We start from the raw sequence: 14318 nt of genomic DNA, 5'->3' as shown, positions 1-14318 counted from the left end.
TATATATATATATATATATATATATATATATATATATATATATATATATATATTATATATATATATATGTATATTGTATTAACGTAATTTTTTATTTGATTTTTATCAGCTTTGTTTCTGCATTTATTTGTTTTATGTAAAATTAGTATGAAACTCTAATTTATATGGCTTTAATTGTGAATTTAAAGTTTTTTTCTGTTGGTCACCTCTTCCCTGCTCATTTAATGATTTATATGTATCTAGTTTAACGCTTTGTTTCTTTTCTGTGTTTTCCAAGTCCTTGGTTGGAAGAGAGACGGGAGTTTACCAGTGAGGAACTCGTTTGTTGAAGTGAACAGTCTTAGCTCAAGGTTTCCAAGACATACTTCAGCAGCTGGCTTGGGGGGCTTTTACAAGGATTGCAACACCAACTTTCAATGTCTTTTAGCAGGTGCATTTCTGCCACATGTAGTGTTTTACAGTTCCTGCATGTTCTCTTCTGCAGTCTGAAGGCCATATGCAGAGATCCCGGCTTTGAGGTGGTGTCGGGAGAGACACCCCCGTCGACGCATCCTCGACATGGTCAGCTGCAGGAGCCTTGGAGGTCGTTGGTGTCAAGTAGGGAGACAGTGCCCAGGTAGGATCCTTTATTAACCTTTTTTTTGGATTGGGGCTATATTTCCCTGCTTTTGGTGAGGAGTCCTACGGAGATGTACTCCCTACAGTAGCAGAGTGCCAGTGGAGGTGCTACCTTATTTGGAACTGTGGGTGTTTTTCTCCAGCCTCAAAGAGTGTGAGAATATTTATGCATTTAGTGTTTTGTTTAGTTTTTAAGTTTTTCTTTGAATCTCTCCAGTTGAGATTGTGGTGTTTCCAGTCGGGGGATTTTATTAATTATCAACTGTGTGTTTACCCATTTAAATATTTGACTCTCTCTCATGGAGAGTGTGGTGAATTTTTTCGATAATTATTTAAGTATTAATTGTTATTCATTAGCTGTTAAGTTTTATCTGTTAATTGTCAATTATAAGTTGTTAAATTGTTAGGTAGTCACAAGGTTGGCTTTTCTAAAAAATTTTGTTGATAAATATTGTTAAGTTTTCCCAAGTGTTTTCTTTACCACTGACCAATGTTTATGTCAGATATTACTTTCATCACTGACCTCTCTTATCGTGCAATAAGAACTTGCACCACGGGCCGACAAGGGTCGTAACATATTTGGCTACCGTGACAGGATAGAGAGCTTAGAGTATCCGGTATTTTGGTCGGCGGAGCAGCTCTCAGGTGGACTCTTCAATATTTATTTTTTTTTGTTTTAGTATTGCCTTTCTCCCCTGAATTTTTTTTTTCTGTTTTACAAAATGGAGGGATTTGTTTTTGATGCAGCCGAGTTTTTTGGGTCAGCTGATTACCTTAAGTATTTGCCCCTGCTAAGTAAGAAACAGCTAATTGAGTGTGATAAGTGCTTGGGTGTTCTGCGGAAGACGGTGGATGTTAGTTTTAGTTACGGATAAATTAAAACAGGAGTTAGCTAAAGCGAACATTCAGGGAGTGAGAGTAAGGTAATAGGTGATAGTGAGGAGAGTTCGAGTGAGGGGTTTGAAGAGGACAAAGTAAGTATGAGGGCTGGCCTAACTCTGTTTAAGGACCCTCCTGTAGTAGGTACCATATACGAGGGTCCAGCAAATTTTCCCCAGGTTCCAGGTAATGTGTCTTTAAATCCGTTTTTGGCCCCTCCCCTGATTCTGTACCTGTAAAATCGTAGGCCCCTGTTAATGCGTTGGGTGATTCCAAGGAGGAGAAGGAATACAACCTAATTTGTAAACGCATAGAGTTGAAAGAAATGGAGTTCGAGGAGAACGAGCAGGTAAGGCGTCATGAGTTGGATGTGGTGAGAATAAATATAGAGATGGCAAAGTTGCAGGGGGCCAATTTGATAAGTTCCCCAAAAAATGACTTCCAGGATAGGTTTATTATAGGTGCTGCACTAAAATTGGTGCTGGTGTTTGACAAAAAGGGTGTTCTTGAGTTCTTCAAGGCATTTGAGCGTATGGCCTCCCGATTTTCTTGGCCCGCAGAAATGTGGACCATGTTAATTCAGTGTAGGTTAGTGGGCAAGGCAATGCGGGGTGTATAATGCCTTGGAGGAGGGAGTAGCTCGGGATTACCAAAAGGTGAAAGCTTTAATTTTAAAATCTTATGACTTAGTCTCTGAGGACTACCACCTCTGGTTTCACAACTAAACAAAACACCCTGCGCAGTCTTTCGTGGAGTTTGCCCTAGTCAAGGAGGAACAGTTCGACAACTGGCTGAAAAGTCGTCAGATTGGCACTTTCACTGCGTTAAGTGAACTGTTGCTCCTTGAGAAGTTCAAGAAGGCCTGTAGCAGGGAGTTGAGAGTTCACCTGGAGGAGGTAAAAAGTGTGAAATTGAGTAGTGCCGCTCAGTTAGCAGATGGGTTTGTATTGACTCATCGATCAGGTAGCGGTAGTTTTAATTATAAAACTTTAAATAATCAAACATCCAGTTTCCCTAATAGTGGTAGAAGAGGGGAAACCTCCTCGTCGACTCCCCATGTCCCCAAAAGTGGTAATATTAACTTAACTTCTTTTTCAAGTGATAGGAATGTGAATAGAGTTCAAGGAGGTCCTACTCCCTCTAAAATTTTTGCTAATAAAGACTTCCCAGGTGGGGGAGATAAAAGGTTCAATAGGAATAGAAGCTCAGGCCGTAAAGGAAGCTGTTTTTGGAGCAACAAGCCCGGGCATTTCCAAAACCAGTGTAATGCTCGTAGGATGTACCTAGAGCGAAATAATCAAGGTACTGTAGCAAAGGTTAGTGATAAGTCAGAGGTTAGTAGCTGTAGTCTTGTAGACAGACCTGTAGTAGATAGTAGTTGAGTAAATAGTAGTAAGCCTAATGTTTCTAATCCCCAATCATGACTCAAGTACGACAAATATGTTTGGCCTGGAAAGTTGATTTTTTACTCTCGCATTACCTAGGTGATTTTTTTTAGCGTCACTGGTTCTGCCAGGTCATTAGTCCTGAATATGGTTCTAAATGGTTTTGAAAACTATACTGGAAATTTTTTATTGTTGGGAGGTTTTCCGGATTCAGTTGTGTCAGCTCCTTTGATTAATGTCCACATGTCTTTTCCAGGATATGATCGTGTCACTGAGTTGGCTGTGGTGGATAGTCTACCTGTTCTGGGTATTGATGGTATCCCGGGAAATGATATGCTGGATAGTGAAGTATGGGAGCTGTTCCCTATATTATCAGTAAATGCTAGTCCCGTGGCTGTTATGACGCACTCCGCAGCAAAAGCTGCTAATTTACTTGATGTGGATAGCGATGATGACTTGATGTTAAGTAGTTTAAAGTTAGATGTTTTCAGGCCTGGACCAGTAGAGAGTAGTTGTAATGAAGAAGTTAATATGAAACTTGATTGGGACTGAGCTGGTGTTATTAAAGGTCAAAAGGGGGAGTTTGATTTTGATTTGGGCGATGTTGAGGATCTGACTAAACCTAAGTTTGGAGTTGTAAAGGGTAGAACAGATTGTGGTACATTCTCAATTTAGAAATTCGGTTTTGGAGTTAGCTCATACTAATTTTTTTTTTCAGATCATTTGGGTGTGTTAAAAACTTTTCATAGCCTGGCTAGGTATTTTTGGTGGCCTGGAATTATATTGAGTGTGAAGCAGTTTATCAGAGAGTGTGAGACTTGTCAGGTTATGGGTAAACCAAATCAGGGGATTCTTAAAGCCCCATTGCATCCCATACCCGTTATAGGTGATCCTTTTTCTGAGTTAGTAATTGATGTGGTAAGTCCCTTACCCAAAACTAATACAGGTTACGTATATTTACTAACTATCATAGATAGAGCCTCTCACTTTCCTGAAGCTATACCTATGAGTGGTATTACTTCCAAAGTTGTCTTTGAAAAATGAATTAATTTCTTCTCCATGTATGGTCTCCCTTGTGTAATTCAGACTGACTGTGGGACGAATTTCATGAGTAAGGTATTTAGGAGTAAGTGTGCTGAACTGGCCATTCAGCGTGTTACTAGTGTACATTATCACCCAGAGAGTCAAGGTGTGGTGGAAAGGTTCAACCAAACCCTCAAGTCTGTCCTGAAGAAACATTGTTATGATCATGATAGTGACTGGGACAAAGTCCCCCCTTTGGTCCTCTTTGCTATCAGGAATCACCCTAACTCTTACAATGGTGTAGCTCCTTTCGAGTTGGTATTCAGGCACATGGTCCGTGGACCATTGGAAATTGTTTTTGAAATGCTCAAGTCCAACCGGAAGGAGGAAATAAATGTAAAAGGGTTTGGGAAGACTTGAAGGGAAGAAGGGTTAGTGCCTGGAAGTTTGCCTGGGAAAATTTGGAACGGTCAGTAATGAAAAACAACTTTGACAAAAAGGTAAAGGTATGGTCATTTGAATCTGGGAGTTGGTTTTTGTGCTGAGTATTGACCCATATAGTTTCCTCGAACCAAGATATAAGGGCCCTTGGAAAGTTTTGAGGATACTGTCAGAGGTTAACTATGAAATTGAAATTCCCAGTTCAAGCCATAAATGTAGAATATTTCATGAAAATCGTCTGAAACCTTATATTGGTAAGCAAGGTGATCCATTAGCGATAGTGTCCGAGCCTGTGTCTGTGGAATTGGATGTGTCTCCCGAGGACTGTGCTTAGGGTGTCAGTTTCCTTCGGATGCATTGGGTGAATATATGCAAAATTTGGAGATGTTAAAAAGTAGGTTAGATCATTGAGATGTTAGCAAACGGGAAGGTGTACTTAATTTAATTTATTCCTTTTCAGATCTTTTTCAGGATGCTCCAGGTAGGACAAATATTTTAAGTCATGACGTTTATGTAGATGATGCTTCCCCTGTGAAGCCGAGTCCTTATTGGCTCAACCCAGTAAAGTGGGATTTGGTCAGTAAAGAGATAGAGTATATATTGAAACATAACCTTATTTAACCATCAGTAAGTCCATGGAGTTCTCCTATTGTACTGGTAAAGAAAGCAGACGGTATGTTTCGCATATGTGTGAACTACCATAAAGTGAACGCCCATATGAAAAATGATTCTTTTCCTCTTCCTCGTATTGATGATTGTCTGGATTGGATTGTTTCTGGCTAATTTATTTCAAAGTTGAATCTTTTAAAGGGTTATTGGCAGGTTCCAATGTCCGAAGGAGCTCGTGAAATATCCGCCTTTGTCACTCCATTTGGCCTATATGAGTGTAAGGTTATGCCGTTTGGAATGAAAAATGCCGCATGTACTTTTCAAAGGCTCATGAATAGGGTAATTTGTGGTTTGAAAGGAGTGGAAATTTATATTGATGACTCGATAGTATATAATGATGACTGGGATACTCACATGTTAAGGTTACGTATGGTTTTTGTAGCCCTTACGTCTGAAGGGTTAGTTGTTAATTTGTCTAAGTGTGAATTGGGTCAGGCCCAGGTTTATTTGGGTCATAAGGTTGGTTTAGGTCAGTGGCTCCGAAACAAGCTAATCTCGAGGCCATTATACATTTGAAATGGCCTGGTAATGTTAGAGAGGTAAGAAGAGTGCTAAGTATGACGGGTTATTACCGCAGATTTGTGCGTAATTACTCTGATCCTGATCAGCCTCTTATTAGTTTATTAGAAAAAGGAAAAAAGTTGTGGTGGTCGGATCAGTGTGAAGAACCTTTTAATAAACTTAAATCAGTATTAATTACTAACCCCATTTTGACTTCCACAGATTTTCAGAAGCCTTTTATTATAGCAGTAGATGCCAGTGACGTTGGCATTGGAGGTGTCCTTTTTCATGGAAAGGAGGACGGTGTTCATCCTGTGTCTTACTATAGTGAAAAGCTTCTGGCGGCTGAAAAACGTTACTCCACTATAGAAAAGGAAGCTCTCTCTTTTGTCCAAGCTCTTAACAATTTCAAGCCGTATGTGACAAATTTTTCTTTCCCAATTGAGATATGGACGGATCAGAATCCTCTGGTTTTCATCGAGCGGATGAAGGGAGCGAACCAGATGATTTTGTGCTGGGCCCTTTTTCTGCAGGAATTCAATTTGTTTATAAAACATGTTAAAGGGACTGATAACAAAATTCCTGATACCTTTTATAGAATTTAGTGTACTAGCTTGATCCTTCTCATACGCCGCCTTGCTTGTTTCTCCATTTGAGGTTGCATGAAAAAAAAATTTTAGGATGTAGTTCTGTTTAAATAATAGCTTTGTACATAAAGTTTAGGAGTTTTTCTTTGAGTGGTATACACTCTAGTGTTTTATAAAGGTTCCCCTAAATTAATTTTTTATTTGTTCCGATATACTAAGACCTCTGATTGTATAATAATATATAAGTCTTTTTGGACTATGATGCTGGTGTATTGTAGGTTAAGGTGTAAGTCTGTGGGCGTACTGGTAAGTTTATTTAGGTTTAGTTAGGTCTGCTTCCATAAAGTTGGAGATTTTTGACGAAGTACGGTAGTATTAGATCTTTAAAATAATAATAAGCTATATAAAGCTCTTGTTAGTATTTTATAGGGGTACTTTGTGTTTGGTGTTAGGTTTATTATGTATTACTTATTGTTCTTACTTCACAGGTACATTTCTATTTATATATAAAATAAATTATAATTTTTATTTAATTTTTTTTTCTTCGGGGAGGAAGGTATTATGTATTAACATAATTTTTTATTTGATTTTTATCACCCTTGTTTCTGCTTTTATTTGTATAAATTTGTAAAATTAGTATAAAACTTTAATTCATAAGGCTGTAATTTTAAATTTAGATTTTTTCTGTTGAAGTGCTACTTTCACCTCCTCCACGCTCATTTAATGATTTATAAGTGTCTAGTTTAAGGCTTTTTTCTTTTCTGTGTTTTCCAATTTCTTGGTAGGAAGAGACGCCGGAGTTTACCAGTGAGGAACTCGTTTGTTAGAGTGAACAGTCTAAGCTCAAGGTTTCCAAGACATACATCAGCAACTGGCTTGGGGGGCTTTTACGAGGATTGCACCACCAACTTTCAACGTCTTTTAGCAGGTGTATTTCTGCCACCTGCGGTATTTTGCAGTTCCTGCATGTTCTCTTCTGCAGTCCGCAAGGCCGACGCAGAGATCCCGGCTTTGAGGTGGACTTGGGTGAGACACCCCCTCGTCGACGCATCCTCGACATGGTCAGTTGCAGGAGCTTTGGAACTCGTTGGTGTCAAGTAGGGAGACAGTGCCCAGGTAGGATCCTTTATTAACCTTTTTTTGGATTGGGGGTATATTTCCCTGCTTTTGGTGAGGAGTCCTACGGAGATGTACTCCCTACAGTAGCAGAGTGCCAGTGGAGCTGTTACCTTATTTGGAACTGTGGGTGTTTTTCTCCAGCCTCAAAGAGTGTGAGAATATTTATGCATTTAGTGTTTTTAGTTTTTAAGTTTTTTCTTTGACTCTCTCTAGTTGAGATTGTGGTGTTTCCAGTCGAGGAATTTCATCAATTATCAACTGTGTGTTTACTCATTTAAATATTTGACTCTCTCTCGTGGAGAGTGTGGTGAATTTTGTCATTAATTATTCAAGTGTTAATCGCTAATTATTAGTTGTTAAATGTTAGCTGTTAATTGTTAATTATAAGTTTTTAAATTGTTAGGTAGTCACAAGGTTGGCTTTTCTAAAAACTGTTGTTAATAATATTGTTAAGTTTTCCCAAGTGTTTTCGTTACCACTGACCAATGGTTATGTTGGATATTACTTATATCACTGACCTGTCTTATCATGCAATAAGAACTTGCACCACGACCCGATAAGGGTCATAACAATATATAACATGGCGATTTGTAGTAGCAAAACATTCATGCACATTTTATACAATAATTGTACCTACAAGTGAATGATATCTTAGTTATAGAGATTAATTTCACAAAACCATTTGATAGTGTGATTCCTATCTCTAACATGGACAAACATTGTATTGTCATCATGAGCACCTCTGAGACTTTCCTTATGTTGCTCAATTCTCTTTTCAAGAGTTTTAGCAGTTTGACCAATATAGAATTTTCCACATGAATTGCATGGAATACGATATACACATCGCTTGGTAATGTCAGGAGAATTCTTTTTAAGGGCTATTTTTATAATATTTCTACTCTTAAATGTTGCATTAGCATTGAAATTTTTCAACCGTTGTGAATTTTCTTTATACGAATGACTATATGATAATGCAAGTAGGTTTTGTGTATTATAGTTTTCCCTGTTGTCATTACCGATGACAGACTTTTTCTTGTAATTGTTCTTAGTGCATCATCTAATATTATTTATTGGTACTACAATGACTTACCTGTAGTCCCAATCTCATTCATTTCCTCATCAATGTTTTCATGGCTGCAAACTCCCAATGCTCATAAGAAACATAGACGTAAAAACTTATTTCATAACTTTGTCACTTTCATTTGAATATGCGAAAATATTCGTTGGATTTCTATATACACTAGACACAAGTCTATTATTACACCTGCGTATACGACAGTCTAAAAGAGGTAAGATATAATTGTTTTTCAACTCCATGATAAAATCTGTTGACGTTACCAAACATTTTGATCTATAAAAAAGTGGTCTAAGTTTTCATTTCCTGCCCATACACATACGGTATGTCGTCAATGTTACGAAACCATTATACATTATTATGCATGATGTTATATAATATTTTGCTTTTAAAAATTCATAAATAAATTGCTAAGTAGTTTAGATAAGGGGTCTCCTAAGGCCACACCAAAAGTTTGTACATAAAATTTTTCATTGAATTAAAATTTGTAATTATTTTATACAGAGCTTGATTAATTCGATTGAGGTAATGTTGGAAAAGGGTAAATTCAAGTGCCTATTATCTAAGGTATCAATAGAAATTCCAACACACCATAAATAAGTACTTTAGTGAATAGTGAAACTACTTAAAAGCTAACAATTCTGGAAGTACTCTTAATCTGTACATTATTCAATTTGTTAATCAGGTCTACATTGTTTTTTTTTACATTTGAATCTGAGATGGCGCCAACTGAAGGGTTAAAAATATTAACAAGGTACTTTAATAGTTCATATACTTCTTAACCTACATAATGTTGGTAATGTTGGTAAGACTGTAGAAACCATTTTTTATTAAATCTTGATTTATTTTCAATAACCCTGAATTCCCCCCTCCTCTCCCCCACCTATCCTCTCCCCCTATACTGAAGCTGTAGCTGTAGCCGTCCTCTTCTTGCTTTAGAAAGCGTGTATTTAAGGTCTTAGCGGATCTACGGTCTAACATATCCCCAGACGGGGTGGTTTAGATATCCCTGCTGCCTGTCAGATTGCCACGTACCATGGAGAGAATGAAGTTCATCAGGGTAGATTAGCAGCCGAGTAAAGGTATAGACTCTCTCTCTCTCTCTCTCTCTCTCTCTCTCTCTCTCTCTCTCTCTCTCTCTCTCTCTCTCTCTCTCTCGGATGATGGTGCGAACAGTTCATGAGGACCAAATCATCCTGCTGTTCAGCTGTCCTACGGGGGCCACTCGCCATGATACGTCTTATACGTCTGGTTGTGCCCTATACACTCTGCGAAGGGCCTAGAAACGCCGCCTGGTTTGGGCCCACTTTTAGTGAAGATCCTAGTTTTCATCTGCCTGACCTCAAGACATATAATCAAGATATTCTATGGGGATTTAAACCACAGTTTCAAGTATTACTTTGTATTTAATCAATGTTAAACTAATTTATTGCAAGACCAACAGTAACGGAAAGAAAACGGCTAAGTGTATCTATCACATCTGTTAACAATAATTTCCCTAAAGACTTATACATTTGATAAATCAAATGAAAGGAAAGATTTGAATTAACTTTGTTTAAATGGTTTTCCAATAGCTCAAATTTATTTCAAGACTTAAAAATAAATGTGGAGCATCATTCTCATTAAATATTTCTGGAAGCTTCACATATAATTAGATACATATATATGAATAGATAAATTATACCATATATATGCACTCATAAATATATATATATATACATATATATATATATAATATATATATATATATATATATCACTAACACTCGTAATTTCAATCAATGTAAATATCACGCACAATGGCATTAATACCTAATTCTATCTTGGGACTATATATCCACTGGAATTCATTTTATGGTAACAGCTTCTGGCTGGGTGGAGATTCGAACCCCTGCCTATTCAGACGGAAACCATGCCTGCGAGGATTCAACTAACTGAGTCATCAAGAGAGATATAAGTTTATGACAAGTCTCCATACATATTCCTGCGAATTTGGGAATCTGCTCAAACTCACAATTCAGCTATCATGGTGGCGATGGGTTTATTTCAAGTCTATGAACAGATTCCCGAATTGCACAGGAATATGTACGGTGATTTGTCATGAACTTATGTCTCTCTTGATGGCTCAGTTGGTAGAGTCCTCGCAGGCATGGTTTTCGGCTGAATAGGCAGGGGTTCGAATCTCTGCCCGGCCAGAAACTGTTACCATAAAATGAATTCCAGTGGATATATGTTCCCAAGATAGAATTTGGTACTAAATGCCATTGCGGTTGATAGCAACATTGATTGAAATCACGAGTGTTATTGATGTGTATATATATATATATATATATATATATATATACATATATATATGTATATATATATATATATATATATATATATATATATATATATATATATATATATATATATATATTTATATATATAAATATATATATATATATATATATATATATATATATATATATATATATATATATATAGCATCAGATATTTCAATTACTCAATAATCATGTTTTATTTAGGCTAAAAAATCATGTTGGCCATAAAAATTTCTTTATTGGGAACTTGAAAATAGCTACCCTAGTCATAAATAAAAATTGAGCTTTTCTACCGGACATTGATTGTACCAAAAAAAAGAGAGAGAGAGAGAGAGAGAGAGAGAGAGAGAGAGAGAGAGAGAGAGAGAGAGAGAGAGAGAGAGAGAGAGAGAGAGTAAAACATTATTGTAAAGTTTCATACTAATACCAGTGTTCGTTATTACGAAAAAAAAAATCTTGTTTTGTCTGGGGAGCACATAATAGTTTGTTGGTAAAAATCTGCTATTAAAACATGAGTATGTTGTGTGTTTAGTGTTGTAGAATAAGACAGTAACCATCATGTGAGTTTTACTATTACTAGATTCACCTTTTCTTAAAGGAAACATCCAAAATTGAAACATTAAATAGTTGTACTTCAACGGCAAATATTTTCTTCAAGCAAGTAATGTTCTTTATCAGAATGAGCTTATAAATTCCACCCGGATTCTTTTCCTGATCACATTCATACGAGGAAGATTAGGATGACTCAGTTTGTCATAAAACATAACCCTTTACTCCATTTGCTATTCCCGAACAGAATTCATTATTATTAATTTTATTATTATTATTATTATTATTATTATTATTATTATTATTATTATTATTATTATTATTATTATTATTATTATGATCATATATATGTATATATATGTGTATATATATATATATATATATATATATATATATATATATATATATATATTATAGTGTGTTAATTTTCCATAAATTGATTTGTTTTTATGGTTCGAAACACAAATGACAAATGCTTGATTGATTCATTTCTTTTATTATTTCCTTCTCCTACGTAAAACCCTCCCATTTTATCCGGAATCAGAACAGTAATAAGCCTAAAAACTCAACTACAAAGTAATCATGTGAAGTTATCAAGTAAGATTGCAAATTTGTAACACATTCTTTTCACTGTTATCTTCAAATGGAAGTTGATGTGCATATCTCTCATTGTACCAATTTAATCACATACACTTGTGAATAATACTTATCTTGAGGGATAGATTATTTTCCATGAAAAGAAAAAAAAAAAAAAAAGCAAAATATATTTTAATGAAAATGGATTTATTTTCATCTGGGGGTTTAAATTCACGAAGAGAAAAATTGGAATTTATTAAAAATCCTTATCAGCACAATGACGCAACTACAAGATAACGAGTGATATGTAGATAAGCCTCAGTTTGCTTCTGTCCTTTCGGGATCTACGTCTACTCTCTACGCTTAGTGTCCTTTCAAGTATCCCTGTCTAATTATTTGGTGAGTCTCCATTTGTTCTGTTACTTGTAAACTCATGAATGACGAATTTAGTGTTGTTATTGTTGAATACATTTCCTTAATGTAGGAGAATTCATTAGTTTGGGCAACAGATCTCTGAGGAAACGTAGACAGCATCTTGCGATACAAATTGAAATATTGTCATTCTATACTTCTTAGCACATCCCCCAAACAAGTTTTTCATCAACAGTCAACCACTTGAACCTGTTTCTTTCATTGAATTATCACTGCCACTAGTTTAATTCTTTTTCTTTCACATATTTCCTGCATTTATCAGTTTCCCGCCAATTTCAGGACTAATGAAGTTCTTGGCAATAACAAAGTGGCTTCTTCTGGTCGTGTTTGCAATGGTCACCGTGATGCAACACCAAACAGAGGCAGCTTCCGTCCGGAATGTCAACTCCAGCACCAACGCTCATCTGCGGTGCATACGTGAGTAGATTACTCTTTTTTTTCTACAAATATGATGTACTGTAGATGGAAAAGACAACTTAATCCGCTACAAGCTGCCCCCCCCCCCCTCCCCCGCAATTTAAGTAATTATATGAAAGGCCTACCTATCATGACACTGTTGCTATAGTTTTTGTGTCAGTTTATTTCCGTTCCTCTCAGGACTATTTTTCCCTGATTTCCCAGCTAGCGTTGTATCTCAGCTAGTAATAATAATAATAATAATAATAATAATAATAATAATAATAATAATAATAATAATAATAATAATAATAATAATAATAATAATAATATGGTGACTGAATAGGAATACTAAGAATGTTCAGTCTCTTCTGTAAGAAGAAAGTTTACAAGGAAAACGGATGTAAAAATAGCATTCCAGAAGAAAGATTCTGTATGAGGGGGAAGCATGTCATGTGTTACTGCGAACCTTAAGATTAGGTATTTCTCAAAACTTCCTTAATTTCACCAGAAAGAACGATCTAGGAATAACTGCTTTAATGGTGGACTGAATGTCTGATGGAATTGGCTTTCTTATACAGCAGGCATGAGGTATGTGTCCAATATATATATATATATATATATATATATATATATATATATATATATATATATATATATATATATATATATATATATATGTATATATATATATATATATATATATATATATATATATATATATATATATTATTATTATTATTATTATTATTATTATTATTATTACTATTTTTATTATCTTTTATCATTATTATTATCATCATTATTCTCATCATTTTATTATTATTATTCTCATTATCATTATTATTATCATCATTATTATTATTATTATTATTATTATTATTATTATTATTATTTGCTAAGCTACAAACTTAGTTGGAAAAGCAGGATGCTATATGCCTATGTGCTCCAACAGGGAAAATAGCTCAGTGAGGAAACGAAACAAGGAAAAAAAGAGAATATTCTAAGAACAATAACATTGAAATAAACTTATAAACTATAAGGCTTTAACAAAACAGGAGGAAGAGAAATTAAATAGAATAGCGTACCCAAGTTTACCATCAGTCAAGAGAACTGTAACCCAAGACAGTGGAAGGCCATGGTACAAAGGTTATGGCACTACCCAGGACTAGAGAACAAGTAGTTTAGTATTGTGCAGAATTGATCCTCATGATGGAGAAGGCCTCACTATTAGAATTAAATGCATACCTAGTATTACGAACAGGATGGAACTGCCCTGGAAGATCTGAATGTAAAGGATGGTCAGAATTATAGGAAATCTTATGCAACATCCATAATGAACTAATTGAACGACGGTGGCAGAGATTAATATCTAGATCAGAAATAAGAAATTTAATAGACAATAAGTTTCTGTCCAATACATTAAGATGAGAATCGACAGCTGAAGACCAGACAAGAGAACAATGGATAAAAAAGGGTAGAATTAAAACGCTTCTTCAGAATAGATTTAACACCAAAAATTCTTGAAATACTTTCTCAATGAGCCAATTTTTAGTGCAATCGAAGAAGTCAGTGAACCAATGGGTTTCTCATGAGTAAATATGCTGTCGAGAATCACACCTGAAATTTTAAAGAGGCATACAAAGTTAAAAAACGCTATCAATGCTGAGTCCGGTTGGTGAGGAGCCACTGTTCTTGACTTACTTACAATCATACTTCAGGTTTTGATAGGATTCAACTTCACA

At 35.5% G+C, this 14318-nt stretch overlaps 1 long non-coding RNA gene across 1 annotated transcript in view; it reads left to right on the top strand.

The window, feature by feature from the left end:
* Positions 1-12051: 12051 nt before the first annotated feature.
* Positions 12052-14318, top strand: part of LOC137636759 (uncharacterized) — a 9687-nt gene continuing 7420 nt past the window's right edge. The window contains exons 1-2 of the long non-coding RNA XR_011043210.1: positions 12052-12144; positions 12457-12594. This is a non-coding gene — a long non-coding RNA (uncharacterized lncRNA). The remainder of the gene's footprint in view (positions 12145-12456; positions 12595-14318) is intronic.

This window comes from Palaemon carinicauda, unplaced genomic scaffold (genome assembly GCF_036898095.1).
Source record: "Palaemon carinicauda isolate YSFRI2023 unplaced genomic scaffold, ASM3689809v2 scaffold380, whole genome shotgun sequence".
In the NCBI taxonomy this organism is placed as follows: Eukaryota; Metazoa; Arthropoda; class Malacostraca; order Decapoda; family Palaemonidae; genus Palaemon; species Palaemon carinicauda.
The sequence above is the reverse complement of the archived record's forward strand: the minus strand, read 5'-3'. Positions and strand labels throughout refer to the sequence as shown.